Source organism: Pseudophryne corroboree, chromosome 2 (genome assembly GCF_028390025.1).
Source record: "Pseudophryne corroboree isolate aPseCor3 chromosome 2, aPseCor3.hap2, whole genome shotgun sequence".
Taxonomy (NCBI): Eukaryota; Metazoa; Chordata; class Amphibia; order Anura; family Myobatrachidae; genus Pseudophryne; species Pseudophryne corroboree.
The window spans coordinates 411,309,397-411,328,894 of NC_086445.1; the positions used below are offsets into that span (position 1 = coordinate 411,309,397).

Here is a 19,498-nt window from a genome sequence, read left to right on the forward strand (position 1 = left end):
AGTTATATATCAGTTCACATTCTTTCTGTAGCAGCCTTTTATGCCGATCACCCCCTCTCTTCCAAGGTTTGATCTGGTCCAACGGCATAAATTTAAAGTCACGTAATGTGTGACCACAGGTCGCAAAATGCCTCGCTACAGGAGGTGTAGTTTGTTCAACCTTGGACATAGCTTTTTTAATTGAAGAACGATGCATGGCAATACGTTCTTTCAATCTCCGGATCGTTTTCCCAATATAGATTAGCTTGCATGGGCACAAAACCAGATACACGACATATTTGCTATCGCAGGTCATGTGATGCCTGAGGACAAATTTCTTTCCAGTTTGCGGATGGATAAAGGTATCGCCAGTAATCATATGCTGGCAATTGACACAGCCACTACACCCATAGGCTCCATTTTTCAAGGATAGCCAATTTGCTCTCAGGGTTCCTGGGCTAATGTCAGAAGATGTAATCATGTCCTTCAGGTTGGAACTTCTTTTATATGCAAAAAGTGGCTTATTTCTGCAAAAAGGACCCATAGTCTGATCTGACTGCAATATATGCCAATGCTGATAGATTGAGCTTCTTAAATGTTGGGATGAAATAGAAAATGTATTTGGAAAAATCATCCGGTCCAAGGCTGTTTTATCCTGAGATTTATTTAATAAAGAACTGCGATCTAGTGTGAGGCATCTCTGGATAGCCTCCTCGATCTCCGCTGAAGGATAACCTCGTTCAATGAAATCGTTACCCATTTTCCACAGAGCATCTTTTAGTGTGGTCTTATCTGATGTTATTCTCACCACTCGGATCAATTGTGAGAACGGAAGTCCTTTTTTAAGTGGTCTAGGATGAAAGCTCTCACATAGTAATACCGTGTTCTTATCAGTCGGTTTCTTAAAAATTGCCGTATCAAACTTGCCATGATTAATAGAGACCGTAATGTCTAAAAAATCTATACTCTGAGGGCTGCTATTGTGCGTCAACTTGATGGTGCCTGCTTGCATGTTCAATTCATCAATAAAGTTGGACAGTGTACCACTGTCCCCTGTCCAAATTAAAAAAATATCGTCGATAAAACGCACAAAAAAAGCAATGTACTGTGAATATAGAGTGCTGCCCAAAATGTGTTTCTTTTCATACTCATGCATAAATAAATTGGCGTACGATGGGGCCACATTGGACCCCATCGCCGTCCCTCGTAATTGTAGAAAAAAAGAATTTTCAAAAATAAAATAATTTTTATGCAAGATCATATCCAAAAGCAGCACTAAATATTCACAGGGGGGACCTGTATATGCATCATTTGAAGTGATAGATGTTCTTATAGCATCAATACCTTCCTCATGCCCAATATTGGTATAGAGACTCGTAATATCACATGTGACCAACAAGCATTTGTCAGGTGGAGGACCAAATGCAGCTAGTCTCTGCAAAAAGTCTGTTGTATCCTTTAAAACTGTCGGTGTGGACCGTACTACCGGCTGCAAGAAGTAATCTACAAACTGCGATAAACTTTGGCACAGTGACCCCCTCGAGGAGATAATTGGCCTCCCTGGAGGCTTGGCCAGGGACTTGTGAACCTTCTGCAATATATATAAGATGGGAATGATCGGATGTTCTTGAGTTAGAAACTTTGCCGTAGGCTCATCAATCCATCCATTGCCAAGCCCCAGGGAGATAGCAGCATCAATCTCTTTCTTGTAACCAAACGTGGGATCATATTGTAATCTCTTGTAACATATTTGGTCATCAAGCTGTCTATATACCTCAGTTATATAATCATTCTTGTTCAAAACTACCACCCCTCCACCTTTATCGGCTGCTCGCACTACAATAGAGGTGTTGGTTTTAAGGTTTTCAATAGCTTTTTGCTCCTCTATGGTGGTATTAGAAAAGGAACGCTTTTGTTTTCTCATAAAGGGTATTATATCCTTTTTCACCAATTTTATAAATACATCTATGGCTGGATTACTGGAGGGTGGTTCAAAAGTACTTTTGCTTGGAAATGGAGTGGCCAATTTATCCTTGGTCCCATGTTTACTAAAAAAATCTCGTAATTTAAGCTGTCTCTGAAATTTATACAACTCCACTTCACAGTCAAAAGTGCTCTGTCTAAATGTTTGCACAAAGGAGAGCCCCTTAGATAAAACCCCCAATTCTATATCAGTAAGGGCATAATCAGAGAGGTTATATACCTTTATCTCCTCCTGTTTTTCCAAAGGTTTTCCTTTTGAGATGTTTGCTTTCCGTTTTCCCCTCCTGCAGCGCCCTGATCTTTTTTGTTCCGGGTACGTGCAAGACCTGCCTCCCTTAAAAAAGGTGCACTCTGGGTGGTAGACTGATCCGAGTCAGATGTATGAGACTCAATATCAGTATAAGACCGCTCAAAACGTTTCCTACCAAATTGTTTAGGACGCCATTGTCGAGTCCCACCTTGAAAAAATACCCAAGGGTATACTCTAAGTTCTTTATAGTCATCTCTCACCTTCTTATATTTATTCTTTTTAAAGGTAAGTAACTCAGTTTTGAATGTCTTGATATTATTCTCTAACCTAGGTAACCACTCAGTTGACGTATCAGACTTAAGTAAATCTAGTCCCAAAGCTTCACATGCACTAATCTCCTTCTCAAGAAAATTAATCTCCGTATTAACCTGCTGTATTACAAGCACCATCAAGTCGAAGCTGCATTGATTAAGAATATGACACCACTGTTTGCAGAAATCTTTGTTATTTCTTCCGATGGTCGGTTGATTCTTAATCCGGAAGCCCCGCGGAATTAACTTGTCTTTATGGTATTGGGACAACGTAAGTCCATGCAAGTTTAATTCCACAAGTCGTTTTTGCATCTTTAATAAATCTGAAAAGATTTCTGCAGGACTGTCAGTGTCAAATTTTAACTGATCCGTATTAGTAAATAAAATCTTAGATATGTCCTTTTCAAGGAACCTCTTGGTCCCTGCCAAATCACTGGCATCCAGATCCATATTGAAAAGACAAGAAATTTTATGAAAAAAAGAATTTTCAGTTGTAAAAATAGGTTTAAAGGATGGTGCTGGCTCCACATAAAATATTACAAAAAACAAGCAAGAAAAGCCGCACACATTTGCATAGTTAAGTCCGGGTGCTGTAATTCCATATAACAGGTATAGCAAACATTCCAAAAGCATGAGAATCCCTCCTCAGCAAAAAGAAAGAAACCAGCACACCAACACTAATCGATTCAAAAGTGCTCTATTTCAGCATGGCAACAGTCAGAATTTGAAAAAAACATTATCCTCCAGTTAGGCTAAACATGATACATCACATGTCCCTCTGGTAGAAAAGTCATGGTTTCATCTGCCCAACAGCTGTTTCGGTGTCACCACCTTCCTCAAGGGCATCCAAACTACTACTGAGCCAAACCCCGTCTTATATCCTCAGTCAGACGCCCGTCAACAACCTCATAATCCCACTCACCTGTTCACAAAAAGTACCAACACCTGGGACCAGTCACGTTCACATCGCTCAAAACCGGAAGTTCCCGACTTGGAACGCAATCGGCTCGCGGTGGAACGCACTTCCTGTCCCTGCATACATCGCGGGAGCAACACACTTCCGCAAATTGCGGCCGGGCGCTCCCGCTAGCCAATCCACTGAGTGCACAGGAGTTCACCTAGGCAACCAAAGTAAACCAATTCTCCTCACCATCCGAATCCAGCTTTGACGGTACTCTGGTAATCACCCACAGGTGCTCCCAGCGTTTTCAAAAAACCTAATGTGACTGGGACTGAGATATGCCTGACAGGCGTCATTCCCGAGGACTCCTATGTCAAATCAATACAGGACCCAAAATATATTATTTTGGGTCCTGTATTGATTTGACATAGGAGTCCTCGGGAATGACGCCTGTCAGGCATATCTCAGTCCCAGTCACATTAGGTTTTTTGAAAACGCTGGGAGCACCTGTGGGTGATTACCAGAGTACCGTCAAAGCTGGATTCGGATGGTGAGGAGAATTGGTTTACTTTGGTTGCCTAGGTGAACTCCTGTGCACTCAGTGGATTGGCTAGCGGGAGCGCCCGGCCGCAATTTGCGGAAGTGTGTTGCTCCCGCGATGTATGCCGGGACAGGAAGTGCGTTCCACCGCGAGCCGATTGCGTTCCAAGTCGGGAACTTCCGGTTTTGAGCGATGTGAACGTGACTGGTCCCAGGTGTTGGTACTTTTTGTGAACAGGTGAGTGGGATTATGAGGTTGTTGACGGGCGTCTGACTGAGGATATAAGACGGGGTTTGGCTCAGTAGTAGTTTGGATGCCCTTGAGGAAGGTGGTGACACCGAAACAGCTGTTGGGCAGATGAAACCATGACTTTTCTACCAGAGGGACATGTGATGTATCATGTTTAGCCTAACTGGAGGATAATGTTTTTTTCAAATTCTGACTGTTGCCATGCTGAAATAGAGCACTTTTGAATCGATTAGTGTTGGTGTGCTGGTTTCTTTCTTTTTGCTGAGGAGGGATTCTCATGCTTTTGGAATGTTTGCTATACCTGTTATATGGAATTACAGCACCCGGACTTAACTATGCAAATGTGTGCGGCTTTTCTTGCTTGTTTTTTGTAATATTTTATGTGGAGCCAGCACCATCCTTTAAACCTATTTTTACAACTGAAAATTCTTTTTTTCATAAAATTTCTTGTCTTTTCAATATGGATCTGGATGCCAGTGATTTGGCAGGGACCAAGAGGTTCCTTGAAAAGGACATATCTAAGATTTTATTTACTAATACGGATCAGTTAAAATTTGACACTGACAGTCCTGCAGAAATCTTTTCAGATTTATTAAAGATGCAAAAACGACTTGTGGAATTAAACTTGCATGGACTTACGTTGTCCCAATACCATAAAGACAAGTTAATTCCGCGGGGCTTCCGGATTAAGAATCAACCGACCATCGGAAGAAATAACAAAGATTTCTGCAAACAGTGGTGTCATATTCTTAATCAATGCAGCTTCGACTTGATGGTGCTTGTAATACAGCAGGTTAATACGGAGATTAATTTTCTTGAGAAGGAGATTAGTGCATGTGAAGCTTTGGGACTAGATTTACTTAAGTCTGATACGTCAACTGAGTGGTTACCTAGGTTAGAGAATAATATCAAGACATTCAAAACTGAGTTACTTACCTTTAAAAAGAATAAATATAAGAAGGTGAGAGATGACTATAAAGAACTTAGAGTATACCCTTGGGTATTTTTTCAAGGTGGGACTCGACAATGGCGTCCTAAACAATTTGGTAGGAAACGTTTTGAGCGGTCTTATACTGATATTGAGTCTCATACATCTGACTCGGATCAGTCTACCACCCAGAGTGCACCTTTTTTAAGGGAGGCAGGTCTTGCACGTACCCGGAACAAAAAAGATCAGGGCGCTGCAGGAGGGGAAAACGGAAAGCAAACATCTCAAAAGGAAAACCTTTGGAAAAACAGGAGGAGATAAAGGTATATAACCTCTCTGATTATGCCCTTACTGATATAGAATTGGGGGTTTTATCTAAGGGGCTCTCCTTTGTGCAAACATTTAGACAGAGCACTTTTGACTGTGAAGTGGAGTTGTATAAATTTCAGAGACAGCTTAAATTACGAGATTTTTTTAGTAAACATGGGACCAAGGATAAATTGGGCACTCCATTTCCAAGCAAAAGTACTTTTGAACCACCCTCCAGTAATCCAGCCATAGATGTATTTATAAAATTGGTGAAAAAGGATATAATACCCTTTATGAGAAAACAAAAGCGTTCCTTTTCTAATACCACCATAGAGGAGCAAAAAGCTATTGAAAACCTTAAAACCAACACCTCTATTGTAGTGCGAGCAGCCGATAAAGGTGGAGGGGTGGTAGTTTTGAACAAGAATGATTATATAACTGAGGTATATAGACAGCTTGATGACCAAATATGTTACAAGAGATTACAATATGATCCCACGTTTGGTTACAAGAAAGAGATTGATGCTGCTATCTCCCTGGGGCTTGGCAATGGATGGATTGATGAGCCAACGGCAAAGTTTCTAACTCAAGAACATCCGATCATTCCCATCTTATATATATTGCCGAAGGTTCACAAGTCCCTGGCCAAGCCTCCAGGGAGGCCAATTATCTCCTCGAGGGGGTCACTGTGCCAAAGTTTATCGCAGTTTGTAGATTACTTCTTGCAGCCGGTAGTACGGTCCACACCGACAGTTTTAAAGGATACAACAGACTTTTTGCAGAGACTAGCTGCATTTGGTCCTCCACCTGACAAATGCTTGTTGGTCACATGTGATATTACGAGTCTCTATACCAATATTGGGCATGAGGAAGGTATTGATGCTATAAGAACATCTATCACTTCAAATGATGCATATACAGGTCCCCCCTGTGAATATTTAGTGCTGCTTTTGGATATGATCTTGCATAAAAATTATTTTATTTTTGAAAATTCTTTTTTTCTACAATTACGAGGGACGGCGATGGGGTCCAATGTGGCCCCATCGTACGCCAATTTATTTATGCATGAGTATGAAAAGAAACACATTTTGGGCAGCACTCTATATTCACAGTACATTGCTTTTTTTGTGCGTTTTATCGACGATATTTTTTTAATTTGGACAGGGGACAGTGGTACACTGTCCAACTTTATTGATGAATTGAACATGCAAGCAGGCACCATCAAGTTGACGCACAATAGCAGCCCTCAGAGTATAGATTTTTTAGACATTACGGTCTCTATTAATCATGGCAAGTTTGATACGGCAATTTTTAAGAAACCGACTGATAAGAACACGGTATTACTATGTGAGAGCTTTCATCCTAGACCACTTAAAAAAGGACTTCCGTTCTCACAATTGATCCGAGTGGTGAGAATAACATCAGATAAGACCACACTAAAAGATGCTCTGTGGAAAATGGGTAACGATTTCATTGAACGAGGTTATCCTTCAGCGGAGATCGAGGAGGCTATCCAGAGATGCCTCACACTAGATCGCAGTTCTTTATTAAATAAATCTCAGGATAAAACAGCCTTGGACCGGATGATTTTTCCAAATACATTTTCTATTTCATCCCAACATTTAAGAAGCTCAATCTATCAGCATTGGCATATATTGCAGTCAGATCAGACTATGGGTCCTTTTTGCAGAAATAAGCCACTTTTTGCATATAAAAGAAGTTCCAACCTGAAGGACATGATTACATCTTCTGACATTAGCCCAGGAACCCTGAGAGCAAATTGGCTATCCTTGAAAAATGGAGCCTATGGGTGTAGTGGCTGTGTCAATTGCCAGCATATGATTACTGGCGATACCTTTATCCATCCGCAAACTGGAAAGAAATTTGTCCTCAGGCATCACATGACCTGCGATAGCAAATATGTCGTGTATCTGGTTTTGTGCCCATGCAAGCTAATCTATATTGGGAAAACGATCCGGAGATTGAAAGAACGTATTGCCATGCATCGTTCTTCAATTAAAAAAGCTATGTCCAAGGTTGAACAAACTACACCTCCTGTAGCGAGGCATTTTGCGACCTGTGGTCACACATTACGTGACTTTAAATTTATGCCGTTGGACCAGATCAAACCTTGGAAGAGAGGGGGTGATCGGCATAAAAGGCTGCTACAGAAAGAATGTGAACTGATATATAACTTCAAGACTGTCTCACCACTTGGCCTAAATGAGGAATTAACGTTTACTTGCTTCTTATAAATATGATTAATTTTTGAGCGTTTTTTCATTAGATTATCATATTATTGCCGTGGTTCACACTTGCCATGTTGATATTGGTAGGAATGATCTCTGAGGGCTGCTTTATGATTATTGATTATTGATTATGTGTAATATTGTGTTTTTTATTTCTTTATTTTTGTATGTTGTAGGATATGTATATATATGTTTTTTTTGTTGTTTTGTTATTATTTTGGGTCCTGTATTGATTTGACATAGGAGTCCTCGGGAATGACGCCTGTCAGGCATATCTCAGTCCCAGTCACATTAGGTTTTTTGAAAACGCTGGGAGCACCTGTGGGTGATTACCAGAGTACCGTCAAAGCTGGATTCGGATGGTGAGGAGAATTGGTTTACTTTGGTTGCCTAGGTGAACTCCTGTGCACTCAGTGGATTGGCTAGCGGGAGCGCCCGGCCGCAATTTGCGGAAGTGTGTTGCTCCCGCGATGTATGCCGGGACAGGAAGTGCGTTCCACCGCGAGCCGATTGCGTTCCAAGTCGGGAACTTCCGGTTTTGAGCGATGTGAACGTGACTGGTCCCAGGTGTTGGTACTTTTTGTGAACAGGTGAGTGGGATTATGAGGTTGTTGACGGGCGTCTGACTGAGGATATAAGACGGGGTTTGGCTCAGTAGTAGTTTGGATGCCCTTGAGGAAGGTGGTGACACCGAAACAGCTGTTGGGCAGATGAAACCATGACTTTTCTACCAGAGGGACATGTGATGTATCATGTTTAGCCTAACTGGAGGATAATGTTTTTTTCAAATTCTGACTGTTGCCATGCTGAAATAGAGCACTTTTGAATCGATTAGTGTTGGTGTGCTGGTTTCTTTCTTTTTGCTGAGGAGGGATTCTCATGCTTTTGGAATGTTTGCTATACCTGTTATATGGAATTACAGCACCCGGACTTAACTATGCAAATGTGTGCGGCTTTTCTTGCTTGTTTTTTTTATATATATATATATATATATGAATATGAATATGAGCACGGAGCGTGGTTATGGCTGTGAGCACAGCCTGGGTCTACAGGGCAGGTACCAGGATGTCTGTCACAGGGAAGTCATGCTGGTACATGTGGTGCCACTGGTCCTGTGTTACCTCTCCCTGGTACATCCTGACTGCAACCAGGGTATAACAGTGACCCAGCCCCTACCCGCTGCCATTTCCACACACACATGCACAATCCGAGCTCAGCTCTCTCCTGTGGTTACCTGCTCCCAGTAGCCGCCTCCTGCACCTTTCCCAGACTGTGTACACCATCTGCTGATGTTCCTTCAGCAGCATCACCTTCCCTGGGCTGATAGCACAGTGTTGTGGCAGTGGAGCAAGTATCTGATTCTGGTGTGCTTGACACTGTCCATCAGCATAGTTCCTCAGTGTAATACGAATTGCGCAAGACTTCCGGGTACCGGAGTCTTGCGGGATCTTGGTCTCAATGAATGCTGCAGACGACACTGTCCTCCCCTGCGCCCGCAGAGTACAGGGAGGCGCGGATTGGTAATAAAACAGAATAGGCTGGTATGCTCTATCAGCTAATGCTATCCGATCGCGGCTACCGGTCCGGCATTGCAATGACGGGCGGCCACTGAGGGGCTTCAAAGGGACCGGCCATCCAGGGACTGATCCGGCGTCCCGGAACCCCAGTCCGCCCCTGTATATGAGTAATATCGCCATTGTTACAGACTTTGATGAATGAAGCTGAGGTGAAAACATAACAAAAAGAAATAAAACAATTGTAAAGAAAAAAAACCCAAAACAGAGACTTCCGGGGGCGGGGCCAGCTAGCATGGCCGCTTTTTAATGTGGCTCCTCCATGCTCCATGAGAAATCTCTCACGATCCTTCCCTTATGCAGGACCCAATGAAGGGAAAACATACCATCTGACAGCCGAACCTGCCCTGATCAAAGGGATACCAATATTGCGTGGAAGACCTATACACTGCCCCGGAGTCAGGCCGTTGGATCTGATGGCCGCCATACCCACAACGTGCTGATGGCGCGAACTGGCCTTCACCCATAACCCCCGCTGCTAACTGTGGACATTACCCGCGGCCAACCGCTGCTTCTATATAAACACCCGTCCCTGAACTATTCTCTGGGCTGAGGCGAGGAATCCCCGTCGGAGCGAGACGCGGAAGCACACCCGCTCTTAATTGTGTCCCTTGCTGGGACTCGAAGTACGCTGCCCACGGCACCCGACTGACCTCCACACACTGATCCCGCATCCCTGAACTGAAGTGGGGAGCCCACATCGGAGCGAGACGCAAGGAGTCGTGGACGCCCATCCGCTCTCATATGTGACCCCTGCTGGGACTCGGAGCACGCTGTCCACGACGCCCGACTGACCGCCGCTCACTGACCCTGTGTCCCTGACTTGTCCTCTGTGCTGAGGCGGGGAGCCCCTGTCGGAACGAGGCGCGAGGAGTCGCGGACACACACCCCTTGCAGGGACTCGGAACACATTGTCTACGGCGCCCGACTGACAGCCGCTCACTGACCTTACTCCCGCAATCGCCTGCAAGCGACAGCGGGGAACTACTGCCGCTCTCGGAAACGTGCCTGAGCCCTGCGTCCCGCAACACCCGTGAAACGGGAGACTTGTCACGGACGACTCTGGAATCCTGCTGCTACACAGCCACTAACCGTGCCCCTTCCACCTTGGTGAGCCTGCTCCTACAGGGACTGCATACCAGACTAACCGTGCGAGGTTCCTGGAACCATCTCCACCTTGTGGCTCCTGCGGCCTCGTTGGCGGCACCAGCGGAGACCCTGCTTACCTACACTGGATGATGTGCTCCTTCTTCCCCAGGTACTAATATTGTGTGTCTGCCCCACCTTCTCCCTTTCTCCTTTACTAACAGACCCTGATCCCTTTTCCCCCCACATCTCTGTTCCGTTCCTCCCTATTGTGTTTCCCTACCCCCCAACGCCGTCCTTCCTAGCCCACTCCAATTTCCCCCTCTACTTTGATTTTCTCCCCCCCCTGCTCATACTCACATCTATACTCTCCTGGCACTGGGGTCCTATCGTGCTTACATCTATAATTACTAGCCGACTGCTAAGCGCCTGTTATTGAGAAGATCTGCCTTTAACCGGACCTTACTTTTTTTTTTTTTTACCCAACCCCCTGGCAATTCCCTAAGGCGAAGAAGTCAGTTACCTTTATTGTGATGACTTTTCACATTTCATTGCCCTAGTTTTCTACTGGACTTCCTTTATTTGCATACTCTGAGCCCTATCATATTCAGGAGCCCTGAAATTCAACTATACACAGCAACAGCCCCATCTTGTGGTTGGATAGTGTAATTTTTTTTTTTTTTTCCTTTCTCATTTACTACAGCCCTATTTTCTTTTGATTTATATATTTCTTCTACTCTTAACTGTGTGGGGTTTTGGAATTGGGGGTGTATGATCTAACTGTTCTCAGGAACACACTGAGAGAGCTACCATGAACTGCACTGTGTTATAAAAACTCTAGCTGCTGCTTACATTCAACCAAAGAAAGGTATGAACTGTCATATATACTGAAGACACACGTCTTTGTCCCCTTTGAATTGCAGGATTATTACAACCATTGTTACTATTTTATTTTTATTATTTCTCCCCTCTTCCTTCACCCATACATATCTGTACACAGCCGGCATGCTGACATACAGATATTCTCTTCTATGATTGTATTGCCACCTGGTGGCCGGTTTGACAATATTTGTTATAAGATTCACAGTGCTGTATTATACTTTTGTAGAAACACATTTATAACATCTGTAACTCACTAGGTATTAGTGCGGATCATATTCCCTAGACCTTAATACTAGTGCTTCAATTACTACTCAGATCCTTGTACAAACTTCTAAACATATTCACCAGAATATTACGTTCAGGACCACTTTTACTTTAGTATTTACTCCTTGACTTTTTAAAATGTGACCTCGTTAATTCTCAGGAGAGCGGTCTCTCTGCTATTTTGTTATACCAACCCCGGGCCGGAACTGCTTCACCCTTAATACCTTGGAGCTGGGACCACTGATCTCCTTACTTGGTGTATGGACAAGTTTCTTAACAAACCATTGTCCTCACTTCCACCCAGAACTACTCGTACTATGGTTAACCCCAAAAAAATGCCAGCAAAGTCTGGCCCCTCCCCGCCTTCACCGCCGGGTAACTCTTCTCCTGCACAATCTATAGGGGAAAGTGGAGGCCCTATTACACCACCCTCGGACGTGGCATCGTCCTTACTCACGGTGTTAATGCCAAAAATCGAGGAGAAATTTGAGTTGCTCATGCCTATGATTGATGAGAAATTCAAAAATTTCCTCCCCAGATTTGAGGCTAAATTTGACCAACTTATGCCTAAAATCGACAAAAGGTTGGACAAACTACAAACATCCCTAGATTCAGCCCTAACCTCCTTAACAGACCACACCAATAGACTGAACACACTAGAACAAAGGGTTAGTGACATTGAAGATGACCTACACGCCACACGGTCGTCCAACTCCTCTACCATTGCCTCCTATCAAACACTTGTCGACAAGGTAGATGACTTGGAAAATCGACACAGGCGGAATAATCTCCGCTTTGTGGGCATCCCCGAACAGGTGAGAGGTTTGGCCTTGACAGATTTCTTAAGCACGCGACTGGTTGAGGCGCTCAACCTCGGCAGTGACATGGACATCCCTCGCATTGAACGAGCCCATAGATTGGGCCCAGAGCGTGACGGACCTGATAGGAGACCCCGCCCAGTAATCGCTAAATTTCTGGACTACCGTGACAAAGAGAAGATCCTGACTGCTTTTAAACGGAACCGCGACTTGGTCGTTGAGGACCATCGGATCCTCATCTTTCAGGACTTCTCGGCCACGGTGGCCCAGAAACGCAAAGAGTTCTCACCGCTTTGCAAGTTTTTAGCCGACAATAACAAACGTTTTGCACTGTTATACCCGGCAAAACTAAAGATCACTGAGAATGGGCAAACATTTATCTTTGACAACCCGACTGAAGCTCGGGCTCATCTGCAACTGACTCGCCAATCTAGGAACTCACCTATCTGACCATAATTAAGAGCCCACCTACGCAAATGAGCCTGCATGGCTCACTGGAATTGAGATGACATGCTCTCCTGACTTCGTGGTAATCGATAGTCTAGGATTTACCACCTCTATGTTAACACCTATAGTTGGTGTAATGTTAATTTTCTATGTTATGTACTGTTTCTATCTATGTTTGCCACCCACTGAAATGTTATTCAGGGGCTGGCGTGGTATTTGTTTGGATGGGAAAAAGTTTGAAAATCTTCTCTTGAAGCTGAAATCTTTATGGTTATACTCACTGAACATGGTTTTATTCTCTATGTTGGGTCCGGGTCTGTGCCTGATACACGCCCTTGGGATTTGCCCTGCTTGCTGGGACAGGGGTGATCCCACATACAATAGATATACCCATAGTCACATACGCCCCCCGACGGGCATAGGATGACATCTCATCACCCTGACCCACACAACCCTACCCAACGAGCACCTCGTTCCATTAAAATTACCTCATGGAATGTGGGGGGTCTCAACACCCCAATAAAACGTAAAAAAGTGACATCTGCCCTTAAAAAACTCAAACCTGATATTGTCTATATTCAAGAGACACATTGGAAAAGAGGGGAGGACTCTGCCCTACGTGATGGGTGGATAGGGGATTGCTTCTCTGCGCCTTACCGCACTAAATCACGCGGAGTAGCAATAATCTTGGCGCGACACCTCCCCTACACTATCTTAAACACAAACATGGACCCAGAGGGCCGCTATATTCTCATGGATATTCAAATATTTGATGCTAGGTTCACTCTGCTCAATTTGTATGCTCCAAACGTTGATCAACCAGCTTTTTACCAACATATCTCGCAACTGCTCCATAGTAGAAGCAATCACGAGCTCATAATAGGTGGTGATTTTAACACAATCTTAGACCCTCTAATTGACAAATGCCCGACTCCAGCGAACCTGATGGCCCCTCAGTGGCGCCAGATCTCTAGGTTACTCGCGGAACATTCTCTAATCGATCCGTGGAGAATGCTTAACCCCACGGATAGATCTTACACGTTTCACTCGGCGGTCCATGGGTCCTTCTCTCGTATAGATCATATACTGTTGTCTACGCCCCTACTTTCTGACACCATAGATACCCAGATAGGGGACATTGCGGTCTCTGACCACGCACCAGTTTCGATTACGCTTAATGCCCGAGCCATGGGCTCACGCCCATTCTTTTGGCGATTCCCCTCTTACCTCTTCCACTCAGAACAATTCAAAAAATTTCTCAGATTGAAATGGGCGGAGTTCTCGGATGATAACCTGGAACACTGGGACAACCCTGTCTTATTCTGGGAAACATCCAAGGTCGTGATGAGGGGACACATTATGTCATATGTGGCGAACAGAAATCGGGTAAACAAGGCACAACATGATGACTTATTAAACACCATGCGGACACACCTTGCAGCATATATCTCAGATCCTACCTCCATCACCCATAACAATTACATTGAATCACGCCGACTATACGACAGTTTCTTAGTAACACAGGCCCAGCAAAAACTGGACTACACTAAACAAAAATACTTCCGATGGGGAAACAAAACGGGAACTTTGCTGGCAAACATGACCAAAAGCTTTAAGCGACATGGACACATATCCACTATACTCGATAGCCGCACTGACACCCTACACACCAAAGCTGCGGACATTGCACGGACATTCCAGAATTATTTCCGTCAGCTTTATGCACCTACCCCACATGACCCGGTCTTGTCAGATAAACTACTAGATGAGGCGAATCTCCCTTGCATAACACCCTTACAGAGGGAAGAACTCGAGAGAGCAATCACAGAGGAGGAGATCGCTAAGGCAATCTCTTCTATGCACCTCAACAAATCACCAGGACCGGATGGTTACTCTATAGAATACTACAAGCTCTTACACCATGATGCCATCCCAGCAATGCATACCCTATACAGACACATCCAATCAGAATTTCCTACGTACCCTACCTTTAACCAGGCTTTCACAACCCTCCTACCAAAACCCAATAAAAACCTCTCCCTACCATCCTCATACCGACCCATAACACTTTTGAACGTTGACTTCAAAATCCTAGCTAAGATAATGGCAGATAGGCTCCAATCATTTCTAGCATCCATGCTCACAGACCATCAACTGGGCTTCACCAAGGGCAGACACTCAGTAAAGGGAATTCGCACTGCCATAGCTGCAGTAATGGCGGCGAGTCTCCAGACGGATACCCCAAATATGCTCCTAAGCCTAGATGCAACTAAAGCATTTGACATGGTCTCCTGGCCCTACCTACACGATATACTAGAGAGGAGGGGCTTTGGACTAACATTCCAATCTCTAATAAAATTCTTCTATACCCAACCACACACCTCATTATTGATTAATGGAACAAAGGGAGACAAAATTGAGCTCACCAGAGGGACGAGACAGGGTTGCCCCCTTTCGCCCCTACTCTTCAACTTAGCATTAGACCCAATGCTAAGGGTGCTACAGAATTGGTCCCAATTTAAAGGCATCAGTGTCGGAGTGGGGGAGGTAAAAATATTGGCATTCGCCGACGATGTCCTCTTGTTCTTATCGGAACCGCGGAGGGCCCTGGGACCGCTGATGGAACGTATCAGGGAATTTGGAAGAGTATCGGGATTCGAGGTCAATTTTGAAAAATCCACGGCCTTATATTTAAAACCAGGCTATGCGCGCCCAGCCTGGTTCAGAGAGGCTACAGTTGGATGGACAACTAAAGCGATTACCTATCTAGGGGTACAGATCCCAAAAAATTTGACAAACCTATACAGCCTCAACCTAAAACAAATCATACGTAATATGAGGGAGGATACGGATCGCTGGAGACATCTTAAAATATCGTTTTTGGGCAGAGTGAACCTGGTGAAAATGATTTTGTTTCCTAGGCTTCTATATCCTTTGCAATCCCTTCCTATTTTACTCTCTAAAAATGCCACGACAGAAATTAACAAAATAATACGTACATTCATTTGGAATGGTAAACGAGCACGAATTAGTTTGGTAAAATTACAACAGCGTAGACACAATGGAGGTGTAAATCTCCCCAATGTGTTGGAGTACAGCTACGCCTCCCATCTACGCTATCTGAGAGATTGGCTGCATGGAGGGAATACGTACTCCAACACGTCCTTAGAGTCTGCCTTCCTGGGTGGTGGCGGTATGATCTCCTTCCTGCACTTACACGAGGAAGAAATATCTGCCTCGGTCCGAGCAAACCCACTACTAATGTCCACTCGGAAAGTCTGGCATATCTTGCGACATAAATGTTCCCTAAATCCACATACGTCTCTTTTCCTCCCCCTAGTCCACAATAATCACTTTCAAGATGGCAATGCGAGCCATCCTTTCACACTTTGGGAACGGTATGGTATCACTTCAATACGACAATTCATACATGGTGAGTCAAAAAAACCACTCACACTGGCACAGGAAGTGGAACTCTTTCCAATACTAAACACATTCCCCTTAGCATACCTACAAGCTCAACATTACGTAGCTACTGTCTCTAGAACACTATCCTCACAGGATTATGACAACCCGTTAGATAAACTGTTGCTGGAGGGGAACCCCTCATCCAAGGCTATCTCCACTCTGTACTCATTCTTGCACACACCCTTACAATACACTGATACAACGGCGGGACTAGCGCAATGGATAGATCATTTCCCATCCCTTTCTGTAACGAACTTGCTGAAACACCTCGAGTTGTCCATCAGGCTGATACCTGCTGCATCTTACACTGAACTCTTTTTAAACATATGGCACAGAACATATCTATCACCACACCGTAGACACCTAATGGGTTTATTGGAAAACGCGTCCTGCCTTCGATGTGGTAATCAACGAGCTGAGCTGTTCCACTGTCTATGGGAATGCCCTATAATCCGGAGATTCTGGCTCCAAATATGGAAATATGTTACCCAACACCTAGTAAACTATCTACCGCTCACCCCTGAATGGGCAATATTTGGTATGATGCCGGAAGGCACTAGGATGGCACAGGGTGTTAAAAAGTTATTGATGATGATCTCTGCAGCTGCCAAAAAATGCATTTTACAAATGTGGATACAGCCCTCTGCCCCACCACTATCACTTTTTCTAGGGAAAATCTTTCATATTTTCAGAATGGAATGGCTGGAGGCTTCCCTACAGAAAGAAAAGTTCACTGAAAGATTTTTTGAAACATGGGAAAGCTACATAGAAACCCTATCCCACCCATTAAAGGAACAAGTGTGGAAATGTTTCCGTAATACTTTATGGTACGAAACTAGAATTTATGAACAGGACCCTCCAATTTCGTTCGTGGCCGATTAGTTTAAAGGGGACTGAGGCACCCTATCATGGGGGGAAGTGGGTGCGGGCACAGATCCGGACTCATTCTATTCTATTTGTTTTCCATACTTGAAGGAAACTTCGCTATGACATGTATCGTACTATGTCCTAATAATAGACTATTATGTAAACTTGTTTTGAATATATGACAGATCAATGTTCATGTGATGGATTTTATCAACCATGTTTATCAATGTACTTTGTTGTGAATCTTTGATACGCTTCGATTGAAAAAAAAAAAAAAAAAAAAAAAAAAAAACCCAAAACAAATCAATCTAGGTGATCATAAATATGCCCTGCAATATGATTATGCCTACGGTAAGTCTAGGTTAAAATAATGTACATGTAATGTGCAGGTCATTTTGCTGCATTTGAGTTGAGGAAGCAACAGGTTATGTAGACTGTACTAGAAGTAATCTTATCTGTGTTAACATAGTGAATCATAAAATGCTAGATTTATAACTGTGTACATAGGATTTATTGGCATGTGTTATTGCACTGTTATAAATGTGTATTGTAATGTAGAATACAGCTGTATTTCTCTATCGTCCTAGTGGATGCTGGGGTTCCTGAAAGGACCATGGGGAATAGCGGCTCCGCAGGAGACAGGGCACAAAAAGTAAAGCTTTAGGATCAGGTGGTGTGCACTGGCTCCTCCCCCTATGACCCTCCTCCAAGCCTCAGTTAGATTTTTGTGCCCGGCCGAGAAGGGTGCAATCTAGGTGGCTCTCCTAAAGAGCTGCTTAGAAAAGTTTAGCTTAGGTTTTTTATTTTACAGTGAGTCCTGCTGGCAACAGGATCACTGCAACGAGGGACTTAGGGGAGAAGAAGTGAACTCACCTGCGTGCAGGATGGATTGGCTTCTTTGGCTACTGGACATTAGCTCCAGAGGGACGATCACAGGTACAGCCTGGATGGTCACCGGAGCCTCGCCGCCGGCCCCCTTGCAGATGCTGAAACGAGAAGAGGTCCAGAATCGGCGGCAGAAGACTCCTCAGTCTTCTTAAGGTAGCGCACAGCACTGCAGCTGTGCGCCATTTCCTCTCAGCACACTTCACACGGCAGTCACTGAGGGTGCAGGGCGCTGGGAGGGGGGCGCCCTGGGAGGCAAATGAAAACCTTTTTTGGCTAAAAATACCTCACATATAGCCTCCGGGGGCTATATGGAGATATTTAACCCCTGCCAGAATCCATTAAAGAGCGGGAGACGAGCCCGCCGAAAAAGGGGCGGGGCCTATCTCCTCAGCACACAGCGCCATTTTCCCTCACAGAAAAGCTGGAGGGAAGGCTCCCAGGCTCTCCCCTGCACTACAGAAACAGGGTTAAAACAGAGAGAGGGGGCACTAATTTGGCGTTAGAAATATATAAAAGATGCTATAAGGGAAAACACTTATATAAGGTTGTCCCTATATAATTATAGCGTTTTTGGTGTGTGCTGGCAAACTCTCCCTCTGTCTCTCCAAAGGGCTAGTGGGTCCTGTCCTCTATCAGAGCATTCCCTGTGTGTGTGCTGTGTGTCGGTACGTGTGTGTCGACATGTATGAGGACAATGTTGGTGAGGAGGCGGAGCAATTGCCTGTAATGGTGATGTCACTCTCTAGGGAGTCGACACCGGAATGGATGGCTTATTTAGGGAATTACGTGATAATGTCAACACGCTGCAAGGTCGGTTGACGACATGAGACGGCCGACAAACAATTAGTACCGGTCCAGACGTCTCAGAAACACCGTCAGGGGTTTTAAAACGCCCGTTTACTTTAGTCGGTCGACACAGACACGGACACTGAATCCAGTGTCGACGGTGAAGAAACAAACGTATTCCTTATTAGGGCCACACGTTAAGGGCAATGAAGGAGGTGTTACATATTTCTGATACTACAAGTACCACAAAAGAGGGTATTATGTGGGATGTGAAAAAACTACCGTAGTTTTTCCTGAATCAGATAAATTAAATGAAGTGTGTGATGATGCGTGGGTTCCCCCCGATAGAAAATTATGGGCGGTATACCCTTTCCCGCCAGAAGTTAGGGCGCGTTGGGAAACACCCCTTAGGGTGGATAAGGCGCTCACACGCTTATCAAAACAAGTGGCGGTACCGTCTATAGATAGGGCCGTCCTCAAGGAGCCAGCTGACAGGAGGCTGGAAAATATCATAAAAAGTATATACACACACACTGGTGTTATACTGCGACCAGCGATCGCCTCAGCCTGGATGTGCAGAGCTGGGGTGGCTTGGTCGGATTCCCTGACTAAAAATATTGATACCCTTGACAGGGACAGTATTTTATTGACTATAGAGCATTTAAAGGATGCATTTTCTATATATGCGAGATGCACAGAGGGATATTTGCACTCTGGC

At 44.4% G+C, this 19,498-nt stretch overlaps 1 protein-coding gene across 2 annotated transcripts in view; it reads left to right on the top strand.

Moving 5' to 3' along the window:
- The window catches only part of CHST10 (carbohydrate sulfotransferase 10), a 143,988-nt gene that overhangs the window by 12,819 nt on the left and 111,671 nt on the right, over nt 1-19,498 (top strand). The gene's annotated exons all lie outside the window — the stretch shown is intronic.